The sequence below is a fragment of the Patagioenas fasciata genome, chromosome 15 (assembly GCF_037038585.1).
Source record: "Patagioenas fasciata isolate bPatFas1 chromosome 15, bPatFas1.hap1, whole genome shotgun sequence".
Lineage (NCBI taxonomy): Eukaryota > Metazoa > Chordata > Aves > Columbiformes > Columbidae > Patagioenas > Patagioenas fasciata.
In genome coordinates, this window is record NC_092534.1 from 12353838 (window position 1) to 12367784 (window position 13947).

Genomic DNA, 13947 nt, shown 5'->3' on the forward strand with positions numbered 1-13947 from the left:
TGCACCAATGAATACCAGGAATTTCACATTTTGACGAGGTTTACCAAGATACGAAGTCCAAGGGGAAAGGATCGGAGCTCTGTATACACTGAAGCCTCCTTATTTAAAACATCCTAAGCCTACGACACCAAAAATAAACATTTCCACGGATTTCCATGTCTCATGTCCTCTCTGCACAGGCTGGTGTGTATGACTGTGGCTTTATGTCAGCTCCCAGGGCAAACACAGAGACTCTCAGGAACTTGTGTTCAGGATGTGACTCTCACATTACAAAATGCAAGTGGATGAGGCATCCTGATTAAACTCAGCTTGATGGAAAACACTAAGTGGTTCTCAAGGTAAAAAGAAGATCTTGCTTCAGAACAGATTGATTTCCCCGGTGCCAGTCAAATGCTCATTGTGGATTATCAGAGACAAACCAGAAAATCTAAACTGCCTGAGGCCAACAAATTAATTAAAAATTCCAGTGAGGAAAAACATTTATCACAGAGTGTTTTCACAGATTCCTGTTGATCTCTCTCAAAGGTGCCCACACACTTGTTTTCAATAATCTGAGTGACTATACAAGCTCAAAAGAACTCTAGGTTTTCCATCTGTGGCTGAGAGTTTTGAATTTAGAAAACTTCTCAAGCAAGAGCTTTAAATAGTTACCAAGACCTGGGCTTTTTTCTTCCTTCAAGTGCTCTGAGAGTCTTTGCAAACCTCGGCATGACATGCACCTGGATTTTAAGCAGGTACAGATGCCATGTTAGTACAGCTTGTGGGCATATTCAGGTATAATTCCTGCTGAAGTGAGTGATGCTGAAATCCAAAGAGCAAGTATTTCCCAGAACCTGGGAAAATGACCCAAAATTTGAATGCAAACAGTCAATTTTTAAACTCATTGGCCAATGCAGAGGAAAAAAACAAACAAACAAACAAACAAACAAAACCATGATCTGTTAAGGATATAACTGTAATCAATTTTTTTTCACTCTCTGGCACAGCAACAGATATGTTTCCCAAAGCATCACCATGTTTCTAAGGCACTGAAGAGAAGATACTCTGAAAATGATGGGGTTTTAATGTCTCTTAGATTTGTTGTGTTTGGAAGTATGACCCATGAGACATTAAATATCAGCTATTTTCAGGTATGAGTAGCTTTATTCAAATTTGTGTGAACAAAAGTTCAATGTCAGTGGTAGACACCTCAGTCACAAAACACATTTTTTAAAGAATGGTTCCATTTAAGAGTTCATTGTTATATTTTAAGTTTAAAAATAAAATAGTTTGATGAGGTTTAAAACTGATATGGTGTGCAAACAGAGCAGGAATAAGGTCCTGCTCTGCTTTCAGATCGTCTGGTCCTGCAAAGCACTGATGACAGGAAAACATGGGTTTCAGTGTGGAAATGGGTTGCCAGAGCCGGTGTACAAATGAGGCCAAAAGAGGCAGTTTGGGGTAAAAAGCAAAAGGACTGCAGCACCATGGAGAGCGATCGAGCTGGGACCGGGCCTTCGCCTCTGATTTCCAAATTAAAACACCAAACCTCACCCTCTCCGAATTCACAGTGAATTACTTGGGTCCTGAATCACCTCCAAAGTTAGTTGAGGAAAACAGAGGAACTGACTTATGAACATTTAATCCATTAACTGGCAAATAAATCAATAAGATTATTGTTTTTAAAATCCAATTATTAGGACAGCCTAGAGTTTGGTGACATCAAGAAACATTCATTACGAAAGTGGTCTCACTGTATCTGTGCTGGGAAACAACCCCATGGGGTTTCATTCTGTCTTGGCTTGAAAGGATGGGAATAAATTCAGTTGCTCACAATGAGAGACTTTGAAATGACCCATATGCTTTATGTTAGATTTCTTCACAGGGTCAGTTATAGTCTCTAATATCTAAATTAAGCTAATATAATTTTTAACGTCTATTTTCCAGCAGACTGGTTGAAGTATTACTAAATTACACTGGAGATGGAAGTGTCAATAAATGATAAAAACAAGGCGTATGGAAGGATGGACCTTCAGTAGGCACAGCAGTAAGGTTTTATTGTTTGCCTTTGGCAAAGAACAGCTTGTTATTTTGCTATTCAAATTTGGGCTTGTGCTTAGCTTCTTTTCAGTTAAAAAACATTTTTCTTCTGAAGTTTATTTGACCCTAAAGCATATCTCTACAAAATACTTAGATCACCTTGTTTCTAAAATCTGAAATAATACTGTTAGAAGAGCTGAAAGGTTATTAATTTTCTCCTTCAGACTACAACACTTAAATAGATAAAGGTAGTGACATTTAATTATGGTGTTGAATAAGATGTTAAAGCTCTGGCCTTCCACGAACATTTGCTTTCACATTCCATAATGTAATAATATTTTTAGCTTAGAGCATAAACACACCAAACACATTCTGGTAGGTGGAGACTGATGTGAAAAGAAATGCAACAAAACCGATCCTGACGCCATATCTGACAACTCCATCGTTCACCTGGTTGTAACTAGATGAGAACATAAGGAAGAATGACAGGTCCTGGATCCAAGTACTTAAGAGAGTGTGGAGGAGAGGTGTGGTGGACAAGAGACAGACTATAGCTTCACCTAACTCCATGTTGGTCAGAAGGAAGAGGATGGAGTAACTGTTCTCATAGCCTCTGCAGCCCAGAGCAGTGGGCGATCATCTAAACAAGACCATGAGCCCCTCTTAGCAGTCTTGTGGCCTTAAATGGCAAAATCACCAACTGGTTTAAACCGAGTGGTTTCAGTTACCACACACTGACCTGTTATCCCTAATTCGCAGAGTTGTCATGTCAAGAGCATCTTCAACTTTCAGCAGCTGCTGCGGGGGAAAGGTTTGCTTGGTAACACCAGTTCGTAGATTCCTGTGCCGTATCCAGGGGAAAACTCCTCCTTGGATAATACTTGAAAAAATCTATTAACATCTGCAAGTGAAATGGTCTTGCAGAATTATTTGATGGCTGCAAGTGACTTCTGTGCTTTTGTTTTATCTTCAGCAATAGCAAAAGCCATTTGGGGGGGGTATCTTAAATTTGCGGAACCGCTTGCAATATATCTGTTAAATGTTTCTGCCTTGGAAAGAAAACAATAGCCTGACTCTTATCAATATCACTCAGGCACTCATTTATGCAAGCAAGAAAAGATATATGTATATATCCAAGGGCAAAAGAACCCAAAGCACTTGGATTTTGAATTATAGGACTATCAGAATACACTAGTCTTTTGCTAACTACCCCCCCTGAGCTCCTGTGTGATTTTTCTCAGGACAATAAGATAGCATCTCAAATGTACTTGGGAAAGACAGATCTGCTGGAAGAAATAAAAACAGAAGCAAAAAGGTCACCTGCTCCTTTAGGGAGACTGAGTCCCAAAAGCACAATAAAGAATACTGTTAATATTTTGCAAACACTGATAAGACTGTGACCACTTCTCCTATTCTTGTAAGCATTGAATATCTGGCAGGCATTCATTCAGCTATTCTTGAAGTCTTTTTTAGAAAAGAAAAAGTGGAAAATAAATAAGGATGGAATTATTCAATCATATCTACACCTCTATACTAAAAATAACGCTTTGAAGGGTTTTTTTACCCTAGAAGGAGTTCTTTGACCTACATCTTGTAGCTATTGGTGAGAACAAGATATAGAAATACACAAATAGAACAAGTGTTACATCATTTATCCTAAGCAAGTGCAAAAGTACAGTTCAGCCTGTGGAATCTTGCTGAGTTTGCTATGCTCATCTGGCAGACCCAAGAATTTCCCCTTGTGTGCATGAATTTTGACTGAGTGTCATAACTTCCTGAATACTTAGGAAAAAAAATAATCTGTGTTCATGTGTGAATTTGATGGAATGCGTCTCATCCTTCCTTCGGCTGTGGCAGTAGAATGAGACATACGGTTCTTGAGTCGGCTGCCATGTGCTCACGCAACATCACTCAGTCACAACGCTCCTGGACATCATTAGGTCTTACTGAGAAACATCCTGAACGGTCTGATGCAAGTGTAGTAAAAGAAACAGATGGGATAGGTACAGTCCTTTCGTCGCTTCTTTTTTAACATAAAACCTCTGGAAACTTTCATATGATTCACTGGACAAAATATTGTCTTTATCCAAGGAGCTCAGATGATCTGAAAACACGTAGAATGGAGAAAATAGAATGAAAAATGATTAGTTGTTTTATACAGCACTACTGAAGGACTTTCTGTAAGTAGTTGGCCATCATTCACTTATTCCAAGAAATGCCTTCAAATGAAAAAAAAAAAAAAAAAGAATGAATTTGTGAAAGAGATCTCTGCATTATCTAAAGTAATTCGATTTGTACTATTCAGGTGGAGTCGTACAATAACATTTCTTTAAGACATTCTCCAGATCTGCATTTGATCATGTTAAAATTGGTTCAAGACTTCTTAATTATGTTGGGAAAAGTGCGCACTGGGCACAAAGGTACAACTTCATCATCTTTGTTCTCACCCTCGAGAGGGTGAAGTTCAGTTCTGCAACCGTAGAGGGTAGATGTGGAGAAGTGAGGGTGCAGAGCGGTGGAACTGTGGGTGGCTGGAGAGCCCTCAGGGGACATGGGGACTTTGACAGTCTCTGCTGGTAGCACCTCAGTGTCTCTTGATGTGGAAGAGATCCCAGAGGGATTTAGGACATGTCGTGAGGTTTTATGGGTGGGATTGATTGCTTTCTTCTCTTTCATCTGAAAGACCACTTTTGACCAGCCACCTCATATACGATTTGGAGACTGCTCTGATGCCTTCCCTCAGTCATTTATTTTTATACTAATTCTACATACTCTTTGCGGATCCTGTTTGTGAACCTCCCATCTGTCTCTCTCTTGGCTTCTCATCAATTAGTTCACATCTTTCTTGAAATGCAGTACTCAAACCATACTATTTCAGATAAGGCTTTCCTTCCTATATTTTACAGCCTGTATTTCCTCTTCATAATTTTAGATGTGGACATTATATAATACTCGTACACTAAGATGGGGTTTGCTTTTTCCGTTACAACTTAGCACTACTGACTGGTATGTTGGAATTTCTTTTCTGCAGGAAATCTCCTCAGCCAAACACTTTCAAAGTCATAGTATTTTGCAGGAGAATAGAACTCTGTCTGTCCCTTCACCAGCGAGGACTAAACTAAGTTGATTTCCAGTTGAAGAAAGTAAACACAAATAGCTCAGCTGACATGCAGCAATCTGATTTACACCTCTCTGATTCAATATTACAGCCTAAGAAGGCCTTTTTCTGAAAAGAACTGAAGTTTTACTCCAGAGCAAATGGGCTGCAGCTGAGGAACTGGGTCTGAACTTTTCTGAACTCCTACTGAACTCAAAGGTATCCATTATCCATTCTGAATAGCACAGTGCTTATCAAATATGTAGTGCTATACTGTGGACATTTATTGCAGGGGTTGACTACATAAGGTCAAGTGCCTGACAGAGTCAGAGAGGGTTTTTGCAGGGAGTGGACATCCTGTCATTCTCCAAATCAAACACCAGCAAACACCACCACAGAGATATTCTTAGGCAGAGGCTTCCTGACAAATGCATAGCTCCCATCATCATTGTTAATATGTTCCTCTTTCCCCAGGTTTCATGGTGGCCTTGAGACAATGAAGCTTCTACATGAACACAGTGTGCATTTGCCATGGATCAGTTCATCTGTCCAGAATCACTCATATTAGAACAAGAATGGTATTCGGAATGACGGGTATTGACCAAGCAGAGCTTGATCAGGGCTGCCTCCTGCCAGATCAATTAACAACAACATGACAGCTGAGAGACTAAAATCAGAGAACACGAGCGAGTTGAGCTTCTTCTGGGAGGATCATTGCTCTCGTTTTCCCTAGAAGAAGGTTTTCTCTTGCTGCCTGGTACCTGTTATACTCCTGAGGGCTGGCAAAGAAGATAGAAGAGGTTGTTGCACACAAACAGAAAAGATTAGGATATTTTGGGTTTGGACCTTATTTTTCCAACCTGCATAATTTATGGAAGAGAAACGGCCTGGTAGAGTAGCAGTCCCAGACTGGGAGTTGTTCTGTTCCTCTTATCAGCCCAACAGACATGGTTGGCAGGGGAAGCAGAAAAACGTTCAGGTGTGGAGATCTCCTGCAGAGTCCACCTGCCCAGGGCTCTGCTCACGGTTCCTGGCAAATCAGTTCCCCTCAGTCCAGCTGAGGCTGTCCATATCATCTACAATTTATTTAGGATGGAAAACTTTATCTGCCTGGTTTGGTTTGCACATAGGAACTGTCTTTGTCATGGGTCTGAAGCTTCTGTCCCTTTAAAAATGTATTTTATTATGACAGTTGCAGTGGCTGAAACTGAAGGAACATGAGACGTGTTTCATCTTCCTTTTCAACATTATCAGCGAGGCAGATAAAAGCTGCAGTGAGTGGTGTCTCATACTGGATATTTTTCCCTTACCCTTTTGAAGCTTTGTACATGCAGACACAAAGTAATTATACTGTAATTGATTATATCATAGCACTACTTGGTGTGACATTTTATTAGCGGAGCATGAGGAGCACATGGACCTTGCATAAACATCCACCTTTCCACACCTTCACATGGCTTTTGGGCTGCAACATTCGGATACTGTCATTCTTCTGTCAGCACAAGGCTGTCACCTGAGTAACTGTATTAAATACAAAGATCATGGAGAGGTGCAGATGAGCATATTTATGTGAACTCCGAAGTGCATTGGTAGAAATGTGAAAGAATCTAATATGATGTGTATAAATACGTGTATTGGGATTTATATTGCACTGAAATTGTAGCTTTTGGTCCTTTCTATGGGCTTAAAATTTACTGTTGAATACCATGAAATAATCTCCAACCTGTGCTCTGTATATTTTCTGAACCCTTCCAGACCCTGGAAGTGGGGGAGTAAATGTGATGTTTCCTTCCAGTCTCACAGGACTTGTGTTCCTACCAAGATGTGAAGAGCTAATATGGACAAAGGTGTGATCCAGATGATGACTTCATTTGCCTTCTGCCTCTTTAAAAGCAAATGAGCAATAGTGCAGGACAGCCTTTTAACTTTTGGCAGAGAAATATTGACATTAAAACTCTTTGCATTCAAGCACAGTTTCCTACAGTTAACAAAGATTGTATAAATCTGGGGGAAATCTTTGTAGCCAAAATCCTTGCAAAATCAGAAGTCACGTCCCAAAAAGCAATTAAATACTTGATGTTGGGTTTACATTTCCTGTGAGAATATACAGAAAAGTTGAGTTGAATTAGCTGAAGACAAGAGTCACAGAGCTGGAGAATTACAGTCAAGAGTTTGCCCCCTCTCCCTCAGATGTTGTGCTTTTGAATAAGAACAACCATCCTGAGTTTAACGGGCCTTAACTAAAATCTCCCAAATACCTACCTCTCTGCTAAGTGTTCCTTGCAGACATACCCAGACTGAGGCCCTCAAGCCAGAGCTGTAAATCACCTAATAAGGTATGTTGTCGTGCGTTAGTCTCAGTATAATCTAATTTCACATCTAAGGTATTGAGTCCTGGCTGGTAGCCACGAAACTGAGGCAGCATCCTTCATTAGGGCTTGATAAATTTTACAGGTGTGTATGGCAGTGTTTGAGAAAGCACAGTTAAGGGCTCTTCATGTTCATAAGAGCGTGCTTTTGTTTGCCTTTGTTTTGGAAATAAGAGTGGCCTTTAACACTCAGAACACAAACATGACTTGGAGTTTCAAGAAGTTCATTTAGGAGGAAAGCTTAGCAGAGATAATTAAAGCACAGCTCAACTAATCTTGATTAAAAGGAACCTAATGGTCTACAAATTTATTGAAGTTGATGTATGCTTCAGCATTTACTCATACTGAGAAGCATTTACTCATACTTGTCAAGCCCTTCAAGTTTACGTTATTAATCATTGAGGTCAGCCTCCAAGAGAAAGATGTATGACTGAAATGTAGCACATTTGCAGGTAAATGCTTCTCATAGTGAATGAATGATGCAAGAAATGACCCAAATGAGAAAAAACAGAAATGAAATAATGTAATAGAATATAGCTAGGGGTACTGAGATGGAAGTATTGGAAAATACTGAGCACTTGGGATTTTTTGAATTTGGATTGGACAAAATACTTCTAAAAAGAGCCAAAGAGATATTCTTATGCTACAGACCACACTGGATAAACTAAATATTAACATCATAACTGGAATATCTACAGGTCCATTTTCTGCAGTGTGGTGGTAACTTGTGATTCTTGAAGATTTCATTCATCTCAGTACACTGCATTGGTCTGAAGAGCAAACCCAGATGTTTTCTGGATGCTGGAGAAGGTCAGATTTGGGCTGGGAACAAGGCACAGGTTCCAGTGATGGTGGTCCCTCTCTGCTGAAACCAGCTACCAAAGGGTAGGGTGGATTCTCCAGCACCAGAGACCTTTAAACTATGCCTGGATGACTGAGGAAACTCCAGTCCAGATGACCATCTTGTACCTTGAAATATTTAATGCTCCCTAGATCTGAACCCTTTGGTTCAAACTTTCCTTCTACTTCGCTATCGACCCAGTGCTGAGCTGGGGGAGCAGCAAGGGTCAGTGAACTGGACAGGCACTCAGAAGATTGAACAGATTTCTTCTGGTGACTCAGACTTGGCTCCCTGCCCCTCTCCAAATCCAATCCAGCTTGTCAATGCACTAAAAAATACATATATATATATATATATATATATAAAAGCTAGAAAGGAAAATGAGGCAGATAATAATTGTGGTTGTCAAAGATCTGTTGTTGCTGGAAGCGGAGAGGGAAAAAAAGCAAGCCTGTTTCTATCTGCTCCAGTAAGCTGGAGATTCAGGATACATTTCTGTGTGTTTATCTGCAACCTGACATTAAGCAAATTGAGTTAACGTTAGAATAGGTTGTGCTGCCAGCTCAGTGAATGCAATGGAGAAACTCTCCCAAAGCATACTACAATTAAAATGGTGAAGGAAGAAGATAAATTTCAGATGGAAAGTCAATAAGTGTCAAGTAAGAACTACACTTACTGCCGCAGCATAGTATGAAGGGCTCCAGGTGGAACATGGATGTCATTTGATCTTGGGTTTAGTCTTCTTTTAGCTGTGGAGAGGAAAAATTCCCAAATGGAAAACCCGACTCCTAAAAGCAAAGGAGAGACAGGGTAGGCAGAACAAGCAGTAGCTATGGGAGTCTGTGTTTGTTCTTGAGCTGGAAAGAGATCAGAATACTGAAAAATGTGTCATGATTATGTGTTCTTTAGAAGCCATGGAGATTTTCAACACAAAGTGGGAATACTGTCTAAACTAGTTGAGTTAAATTACTATAATAAATTCTCCACCAGTTGATGAAATACTTTGCTAAAGGTTGCAAACACCGAAGTATTTAAACAAAACACTGTTTTACAAGAAATTGCTGCCTTGACTGAGTGTGAATCTTGTTGGAAAATATGTCATCTTGTTTCTGACATTAGTTCTGCAGAGGGAAGAAAAAAAATCTGTTAAAAACTGCACAAAGATAAGCAGCAGTAAAATTATCAACCCAGGATTCTTAAAGAAAATGCTATAATACGGAAACAACGACAGAGAAGAAGATGAACTTATGTAAGTTATGAATCTCCGTGCTCTTATGCAGGATGCTACAGCCGCAAATTAAATCTATTTGAGAAGAAGTTCTACTCTTTTTTTATTTTAAAGGGAAAAGCTATTTTGCTTCTCATGTGTAGCAACCAGGGGGAAGTTTAACTAGATAAAGAAGAGAAACGGTAAAATAAAGCTGATAAGCCTTAAAAAAAGCTCGTAGGCAAGATACGTCCTTCTCTAGAAGCTCACATCTGTCACGAAGTCGATTTAATGCTTGTTTAAGGCTCTACCTGGAGCTGCCCATGATATGACTGGAGTAAATAACTGCATCCAATAACCTGGGTGAGCAAAAGCTCCTGTTGCCACCATCTGTAGAGCTTCCTGGTGGAAAGCTGAGAGCAAACTTTCTCAGGAGGGGAGAGGTTTTAAGCACAAAACCTGTGTGTTTCCACATGTTGCGTTTCTCTCTTTTTCGTTCTTTCACCCCAGCCTCAGGACTGGAGGGCAAGTGGCTCGTTTTCAAAGGATTCCTTAGTGGGCGACTACATAAATTAGCAGGAATTGCACGCAGCTTAAACCGCAAGCATATCGCTGAGACAATACAGGGAGCAAATACAGATTAAAAATCCATTTAATTACCCAGGAAAGAGCCAGGAGGAGCTGTAGTCTCGCAGCTGCTTGTTCATTCATTGTCAGAGAAATAACAAGTGTTATATCCCCATCCAGGCTGGGATGAACACTGAGGGAGGTCTCTGCCTGAACTTCTCTATTACTGTAGCCTGCATAATTCAGCTTAAGGTCATGGCTCCTCATGTTTTTATTAAGACTCTCTTTAGTACAAATAACCTTGATAATCAGCATATTTGGTATGTATACAGAATTTCCAGTGTACGGAAATCACAGCCTTGTAAGGCTTGTATGACACGCACATGTGGACTGTCTTAAAATGAAGGGATGTTGTGTTGTACATGTCCAATGAATCTGACATGAGCAAATCCAACCCCAGTCGGGCTTTCTCCTACCATCAAACTTTTCTATGTGTCTATCTTCTGTTTCCCATGCCTGAGTTTGTTTTTATTTTCTTTTCCCCAGGTGGTTTTCCAAATGCTGGAACCCACCTCTATCCACATAGGAGGACGGAAAATGTGTCTTCAGGCTGCCAAAGTCTAAATCAGAAATATTTTGAAAAGCAAGATTAAACCCTGCTCTCTTGTACATTAATAGCAGCTGTAATCTCAGCTAACGCACTCCCATGTGTTTTTAGAGGTGGTAGTTTTCGATACTTTCAGGGGCACATTGTTCCAAAGATATTTCCTTTGAAGTTGAACAGCCTGAATAATGGTTTAAAATGTGGCATTAGAAACACAAATATATCTATCTCTACCAAGTTTTATCTCCCATCCTCTCTGATGAGACCATTTCCGATTCCCTGAATTGAAAAATAAGAAGGTGAAACCAGACCTGCAGGAATGAGGTGTTTTTCCAGGTTAAAAAAAAACCTCACCAGGAATCAATATGACGTTCCAATTTAACACAACTGAAGCATTTTGAGTGTAAAGAAGCAAATAAAAAGTAAATAAATGTTTTTGAAATGTTGGTCTCAAAAATCATTGTCTCATAAAAACTGCAAACAATAAAACAAAGCTTGCTGGTCACAGTAATAGAGGATTTTTTTGCTTTTGCTATGTAATGTGAGAAAAGGCATCAGTGTTTCTTTTCCAGTGTTGTTATCAACTCACAGTGGAGGCTTCGCAGAGCACAGTGTGCCAGCAAAATGGGCATGATACTCCCAGGGGATAGAAATTAAATAAGTATTGATAGAGCATTTCGAAAGAGTGAATTGAAATATTTTAAGTACAGACATTATAGCTGATAAAAAACCGCTGTGTAGTCTTTGTTCTTAATACGGCAAGACATGCAAAGTGCCATGAAGAATCCAAGAAGACGAATTCTCCCCATTAACCACACACTTACTACTAATAGCGAGCCTGCTAATGAGACTGGCTCACTTCAGCGGCAAAGCAAACTTGACTGCTGAATTTAATAATAAGGCTATTATGTTCCACAAATTGGCACATGCGCATAGAGATTGGTTTTAATGTTTCTTTCTCTTTTTTTTTGTTTTCATCTCCTTCTCATTAAAATCAAAGCAATAAATTGAAGTGAATTTGTCTGCAGACTTAATTTCCTAACAAGACCAAAACCTGCAAGTTATTTCCATTAGAAGACAGCTGACATGCTAGCAGAGACCAGGGTAAAGATTACATATGGAAAATACAACCTTGATTGTATTGTACTGCAGATACAGGCGTGGGAAGGACTCCATCCAGCGTGGCTGAGCAGGAGATACAAATGCAAGAGACACAGGCTGTCTTCTGTGGTCCAGGATCCATAAGGACTAGTGAAAACTAAGGATCAATGTCAATAAAGAGCCACCTCTTTATTGACATGCTGGACAAAGTGGGTAGCGATTGCCATTGACAAATCTGGCTTGTTTTTCTCACTTTTCTCCATGAGATGACTCACATTCAGGTCTCAGGTGCTAGAAGCTCATACAGCACATCACTGCAGATTTGAACTCTTCGAAGCAGCCTCGATGCAATCCCAGCACAAAAGCTACGGGATTCTTTGCCTCTTTTTGTAATACCTCTGACTTGTCTTCTCACAACTTATTCTTATTCTTTTGGAAAAGCTCCTATTTGCTAGTGGCAACAGGTTAAGCACTAAAACCTCCCCTTGACTTGGGTTTTGTCCTAAGCAGCTTATAGACTTGTTCCCCTGAGAGGGATCCCCTGAAGAAGATGCTGGTTGTGGCACAGATTTGTCCATCACAGGTAGTGCAGGAGGTGTGAAAACCTTCCTGGCCTGCCCTGAAACAAGAACAAAAAAAAATGTAAATCTTTTTTGACTCAACAATTGCCAGCGAAAGTTTTGGATCACCAGAAATATTATCATTCAGCTGTGAGTGTTTCGCAGTTATCGTGAAGGAAATAAGTGTTTTCGGTTATACCAGATGCCAGGGAATGTTCTTCATTATAGCAATATATGACACTACGTGTCTTTTTGCTGGAGAGCACTTTTAAGTCAGGGATCATCTTTCTACCCTTCTCCTTAGAGAGAGCAGCAAGTTCTGGATTTGAATCCTAAAACATGCAGTATTTTATCAAATACTTGATTTTACCAAGTTGCTGTCATTATTCCTTCCAGTTCTGCGATAAGTCCCCGATCTTGTAAGTATTTGTCATTAGAGCTCTCAAGCTTTCTATTCAATAAATCTTCCCTCCCTATTTAATAAAGACTGTTCTATTAAATGATTTGCCTGTGTTTACATGCGCATAATGAGGAATCTGGCAGAAAACCAACCAAGTTTGAAGGCTTGAGATGCTGGTTCCGGCTCACATTAAGGATTACAAAATAATGAATCATTAAATAACTCATCTCATCTCTTTGCTTCCTGGTCACAACACGACAACAAAAAGCCACCCACAGAGGTCACAAGAGACCTGTTGGCTTCACCAGTTCCAATCCTCAGCCCACAGAGTGAACTTCTGAAAGTGCAAAACCCATTTCAGGGAGGAGCACATTTATTTAAGACGTGTATTTTCCACAGCTAAACTCTGAAGAATAATGGTGAACTTTCCTTAGAAGAGATCTGGAAAGGTTTACATGCTTCCTACTGGTTAATAATGGTGGTGTCTTCATTGCACTGGTAGAAAGCAATAAAGTTTCAAGGAAAATCAGTTTGTTTCTGCCAGATCTGGACTCTCTGTGTGCTTTCTGTGGTCCTATTACTTGTTTAGGATGATCATGTAATGCAGAGTAAAAGAACCTTTTACAGAAGTGCTGCCCAAGGATCAGGTGCATGATGCAGAAAACTGTGAGAATTCAGAGAAATAACTTCATCTGGTCTATAGGTCTGCAAATCACCTGTTTTTCAAAATACAGCACCTCACATTCCTCCTAACAGACGTAAGCACAAGGTTAACAGAAGAAAGTCACATTCTGAAGAAAATATGTGCTTGGACATCATCTCATTGGGAAAAAAAAAAAGTACCATAATTACATGAAAATGCATATAATTATGTTTTATTATGATCTATCAGAAAAAATTTATGCAAACAATTCCAAACACAATGCAGAGAAGTACACTGCTTTAAAACAGGAAAAAATGCGCAGATACAATAATCTTCCTGCAAACATTCTGCAGTTAGACATTGGTCACCTCAAATGTTCTTCCTATTTCATCGCTTTGATGAAACGCAGCAATTCTTTAGAAAGGATTTGCTTTGCAGCTGGAATCCTGCCATTTTCCTCTTCATTTCAATATGATGGCAAAATTATCTTCAAACATCACTTGAGCCTGAGAGACTCTTATCGGACGCCAGTTGAAAAC

General features: G+C 39.7%; 1 long non-coding RNA gene across 1 annotated transcript in view; it reads right to left on the reverse strand.

The window, feature by feature from the left end:
- The window catches only part of LOC139829152 (uncharacterized), an 18754-nt gene continuing 4807 nt past the window's right edge, over positions 1-13947 (reverse strand). The window contains exons 2-4 of the long non-coding RNA XR_011741500.1: positions 11836-12424; positions 9003-9114; positions 1-4123 (exon numbers count right to left, since the gene is read on the reverse strand). This is a non-coding gene — a long non-coding RNA (uncharacterized lncRNA). The remainder of the gene's footprint in view (positions 4124-9002; positions 9115-11835; positions 12425-13947) is intronic.